Here is a 5926-nt window from a genome sequence, read left to right as displayed (position 1 = left end):
TACTTTTACTTAAGTACATTGTTTGAGTACTTTCTCCACCACTGGTTGGATGTAACTGGGACCCTGTGAACATAATTTTGATCATCCACCACATGGACCACATGAGGTGCGAATGACAAAGAATATCTGCATCTGTATAATACTTTCTGATTCATATATCCATTATTATCATTTTCATTATTTTTAAATCAATTTATTTTTCATTTTCTTATTTGATCAGTTTATTATTATTAATATATCTATTATAGCTGTTAGCTGCACCTTTCTTTGTTTGATGCATTTATTCAAAAACAGTATGTAGCTTGAATTAACCACCTGTTTCTTCTTTCTAGTGAAGAGAAAGAGAAAAGAGTCCAGTAAAGAAAAGTCTTATTTCATCACTGAATGAACATGAAGAACTGAAGCGGACACAGCAGGAACAACACTTGTGTCTTCTTCTGGATGAAGCCCGTGAGACAAGGGACACACAGATACACAGTCATTAGTTGGACGCAGTAGTTTTTATTTTTCTACATTTTTCACTTCTTACTTTTACTATTAAACAATTTTTTCTTAAGTGGTGTCCTTGAACATTAAATTTCCTAAACAAATTTTACAATGATAAGTTCATATAGTGTTTGTTTAAATTCATACTGGAAGTTGAGAAGAATTTCCAATTGCATTTGATCTTTAATGGATCCTAAGAAAAGATTACTAGAATCTGCTCAACTGTTATTATGTTATAAATGTTTTGTTCTAGGATGAAGTGACACAAAAACTGTCAAAAATTCAGAAAGGACCGTTATCAGTTATAATTGATCAGTTATCATTTATCAGTTATCAGTTATCATTTATCAGTTATCATTTATCAGTTATCAGTTATCATTTATCAGTTATCATTTATCGTTTATCGTCCGTACAACTGTGGCCTGAGAGATTCAGCTGAAAGTCCTGGTGCACCTTTTATTTGAACCTGCAGAGATTTGAACAGCTGATCTGAAGCAAACAGGCAGGAGTTCACCTGAACTGACCACTCCTGCTGTTTGATGGTCTCCTCCTTCTGTCCGTCCGTCCGTCCGTCCGTCCATCCATCCATCCATCCATCCATCCATCCATCCATCCATCCATCCATCCATCCATCATGCTTCAGGGTTGTGGGAGCAGCATCTTCACCAGGGAGGCACAGACATCAACAGCCTCCTCTTCAGCTCTTCTAGGACCCCATGGTGTTTTCAGACCAACTGACTATTTATTAATTAATATCCTGATGCTGCTCAATAATCCAGGTAGAAAAATCTAAAAAGTTAAGTCTGGTCCTCTGGACATTCACAAAACAAACAATACAGTTTATAATAAATAAACTAAATGTTTTTTGTTAGTTTTGTTTTTTGAATGCCCAGAGGACCAGACTTAACTTTTTTAGATTAATAAGTAATAAATTTATGTTTTTAAATGTAATGAAAGACAAACCTTTAAAATTTAAGGACAAAATTTAATCTAATTGTTTTCAAGTCTTATTGTAAAAGCAGTTTCAAAGATTACAGCACAGTGTGATGTTTTGTAATTTTAACATGAACCTTGTGCATATCTGTAAATAATAAAAGTGAAGATATTTTTAATACATCTTTATTGTAAAAATCTATACTAAAATGAAAAACATGGATTTAAAGCAGCAGGAAGGCAGTAAGGTAGGATTATGAATCAGGTTTATAAGTTACAGCTCCATTAGAGCATGACGTCTCTTCCACAACATCGTGTGACAAAACCTTCAGGGTGTTCTTCTTCTAATACGTTTAGTGGTGGCTAGTAAGTAGCTTAAGGGAGCACTACCGCCACCAGGTGGTAAGACCAGTTGGATTCTAGTCCCCGCCTACAGAGCCGGTCCAGAAATGTACATGGAAACACAACAGACCCGAACCGATCTGAACCAACCCGAACTGATCTGATCTGCTCTGTGACGGTGGAAAAGGGGCATATGTCTCTCAGTTGGCCTGGGAACGCCATGGAATCCTCCCAGAAGAGCTGGAAGAGGTGGCTGTGGAAAGAGATGTCTGGGCCTCCCTGCTCAAGCTGCTGCCCCCATGACCCGACTTCGGAATAAGCAGAAGATAATGGATGGATGGATGAAATTGAAATTTTCCTTGAAATAAACCGAATACCAGGAATTAGGAATGTGCGAAATGGCATAAAATTCATATCACAATATGTATTGTGAAGGGTGGCGATAACGATATATGTAGCGATATGTTTTGGGTATAAAACTTAATAGGAATTTTTTTTAAAGCATATGGTGTCCTTTTGCTATCATATACTGTATTTTGAATGAAAAAAATTCCACTACTAGGTCCAGAGAGTTTTTAAATAATAAACAAATTAGGCTTCTTGTTTGTAGTGCAAAACAGTGCAAAATATATGAAATGCAGCCATATGCTGGTGAAGATTCTCAGTCATCCAGGACATGATGAATTCAAAAAGCGTTCAATACAAAAACAACTGGACTTTATTTGTAACAGAAGACGTTTTGCTCCTCATCCGAGGAGCTTTCTCAATTCAAAGAGCAGAGAGTGAGAGATTCAGGTTATAAGGCTGAGTGAGATAAGACACACACACACACACATATGTAGATTGGCAATTCACACCTAAACACCTTAACAGTAGATGCCCCCCAAAAGTCTTTGTTCCTCTAATTCAAAGAATCTAATTCATTTGGTTCAGATGGAGAGAGAGGACAGCCTTCAACATTGAAGTGTACAGAAAACCAACCCACACAGACCAGTATCTTCTGTTTGACTCCCACCATCCACTGGAACACAAACTCTCTGTCATCAGAACTTTACAACATCGGGCCGAATGCGTCCCTGCAAAGACAGAAGGGAAGGAAAAGGAACAGAAACACGTCCAAGATGCTCTTCAAACATGTGGATATCCTAACTGGGCTTTTGTCAAGTCAGCGAGGAAATCTACAAAACACACCAATAAACAGAAAAAGGAGAACAACAGACGGAAAAACATTGTCATCCCTTATGTTGCTGGAGTATCAGAGAAATTCAGAAGGACCTTCAACAAACACAAGATCCCAGTACATTTCAAACCCAGCAGGACTCTCAGACAGAGGCTGGTCCACCCTAAGGACAGAACACCCATACACAAACAGAGTGGTGTAGTGTATGTGGTCCAGTGCAACAAGGACTGTCCAGACCTCTACATTGGAGAAACTAAACAGCCTCTTCACAGACGCATGGCTCAACACAGGAGAGCCACATCCTCTGGACAAGATTCAGCTGTTCACCTCCACCTCACAGATAAGGGACACTCTTTTGAGGACCAACATGTGCACATTTTGGACTGAGAACACAGATGGTTTGAGAGGGGGGTGAAGGAAGCAATTTATGTAAAAAGAGAAAAGCCGTCTCTGAACAGAGGAGGAGGCCTCAGATTTCCACTTTCAAAAACATATAATGCAACTTTAAAACAGATTCCCAGCCGGCTTTCACACCTGATGGGAACAGAGGGGCCTCGTCTGTGAATTAGAGGAACAAAGACTTTTGGGGGGGCCCTACTGTTAAGGTGTGAATTGCCAATCTACATATGTGTCTGTGTCTTATCTCACTCAGCCTTATAACCTGAATCTCTCACCCTCTGCTCTTTGAATTGAGAAAGCTCCTCAGATGAGGAGAGAAACATCTTCTGTTACAAATAAAGTCCAGTTGTTTTTGTATTGAACGCTTTTTGAATTTTAGCCATGTGTTTTAAACAAAAGAATATGTTGTTAACTTAACAGCTCCCAATCTTCTCACTTAAGAAATGAACAGCAACAGAGCAGCATTTTACACTGAAAACACTTCATCGTCCAACCCTCTAGAGGGCGCCTCCTTCTGCTTTAATGGAGAGTTGACACAAAATGAGTCTGTGGCTTTGACCAGAGGGTCTCGCAGTAAAATCACACAACACAGAGTTCTTTTCACAGATCAGAGAGCAAGTTTCTCTAAAGCTGACCAACGCTTACTTTAACTTTTGACGGAAAAATAAAACTTCGACGGAACACAGCGTTTTGCGCATGCGTCCGAATACGACAACACTACGGCAAGCCGGCCGTAGCTAGCTTATAGCTTCGCTACTTAACTCTCGAAGAAAAGATTTTAACGCCACTTATGCACAGTTTTCAACTAAAAAAAAGTAACGATCAAACTGGCAACTCTGATTTTACTTCAGACACGGCATTACTGCGGTTAGCCGGTAGAAGACAGACCTCTATCGTAGGCTAAATTTCTATCGTTTCTACCATATACCGTATATATCGCGCATTCCTACCAGGAATGCCACTCTGTACTGTCTGGAAGGCATTAAATGCCTAGTTGAGGGGTCAAATATTTTCTTATTGTTCAAACAAACAAAACAAAGAAGGGGGGCTTGGTACATCTAGGACAGTTAATGAATGAGATATTACAATTAGACAGAGAATATAGCCACTCCCCATCACAGGATTTAATGAAAAACATTTATTACTTCAAACTGAATTTAATACTTTTGTCTACTCAGCAGGCATAATAATTAATCTCTAAATCTAGATAGAGTTACTGTGAACACAGTGAAAAAGCTGGGCGCCTGCTTGAGCATCAATTGCGGCGACAGTCAGTCAACCAAACTATTAGGTTGATGGTCCTCCTTAATCATGTGAGCAGCTGGTTTTGGTTGTCAGCAGCAAACTGGTTGATCCACTATGAGAATGTGCTATTTATAAGACTGAGCTGAACACAGCACCTCAGACTGAAGAAGTATTTCGGATGAAAGACGAAATGTTTCTACCTTTTTTTGTGTTTGTTTGTTTTGTTTTTTGAATGTCCAGAGGACCTGACTTAACTTTTTTTTTAGATTTTTCTACCTGGATTATTGAGCATGCATCAGGATGTCTGACTTTAGTTTCTTTCAACTGTACTATACTGTAATGAAGGAAAAGCAGGAGTGAACATGAACTCAGAATAAGATAGCTCAAAATAAGAACAAGGTGTGAGGCTGTGATCTGCTTTGTGATGGAAATGACGGAGACAAAAAGGGAACATTAGAAGGAGAGGACTCAGTTCAAACAGACTGATATGATCAGCTGAGCTCATCACTGTGTCAGGTGGTCTCTGTGCCTGTTTGCCCCTCTTCAGAGCTTAGCAACCTACCACAGGTAACCATGAACCACTAAGGCAAACCCTTTTAACATAAAATCAGATTCACCACGCTTACATTCCAGATATCTGAAACTGATTTATGACTAGACATATTAGTTATTTAAGATATCTCTAATTACATTCTGACTAGTCATAATGACGTCAGATTTACCATTGAGTTGTATGGAGGCTTCAATTCAAGATATCTAGAACTGAATTTTGACTAGTCAAAAATACAGTTCTAGATATCTCTAAGCTAATTTTGACTAGTAATTAATTGCTTTCAAGATATCTTGCTTTTAGTTCTGACTAGTCATAATTACAATTAAAGATATCTTAAATTACATCATTATTCAAGATATCTTAAATGTATTTTTAGATATCATAAATAAAAATTTGACTAGTGCAAATTAAATTGTAGATATCTTGATAGCAAATAACGACTAGGCAAATCTAAATTAAAGATATCTAGAACTGTACTTATGACTAGTCAAAATTCCTTTTAAAATATCTCAAAACGAATTCAAGATATCTTGAATATTTTTTCATGTAGATGGCTTTTCTATTTAAGATATCTTGAATTCACATTTTGACTAGTCAGAATGACGTTCAAGATATCTAGAATAATTATTTTGACTAGTCAAAACGTCACAGATTTACGTAGCATTTTGGCGGAAAAATCATAAAGCATTGTAGCCTTTTTATATTATAATCTGCAAAATCAGGTCAGTCCAACACAACGCTCGTATTTTTAACATGATTTATATATATATATATATATATATATATAT

At 37.6% G+C, this 5926-nt stretch overlaps 2 protein-coding genes across 2 annotated transcripts in view; one reads left to right on the top strand and one right to left on the bottom strand.

Moving 5' to 3' along the window:
• nipa1 (NIPA magnesium transporter 1) overlaps positions 1-5926 on the top strand; it is a 40593-nt gene that overhangs the window by 19070 nt on the left and 15597 nt on the right. The window lies entirely within an intron of this gene.
• tmem45a (transmembrane protein 45a) overlaps positions 1-5926 on the bottom strand; it is a 90002-nt gene that overhangs the window by 83287 nt on the left and 789 nt on the right. The gene's annotated exons all lie outside the window — the stretch shown is intronic.

The sequence above is a fragment of the Nematolebias whitei genome, chromosome 3 (assembly GCF_014905685.2).
Source record: "Nematolebias whitei isolate Nwh7 chromosome 3, NemWhi1, whole genome shotgun sequence".
NCBI lineage: Eukaryota > Metazoa > Chordata > Actinopteri > Cyprinodontiformes > Rivulidae > Nematolebias > Nematolebias whitei.
Note: the sequence above shows the minus strand (reverse complement) of the source record. Positions and strands in the feature narration are given on the sequence as shown.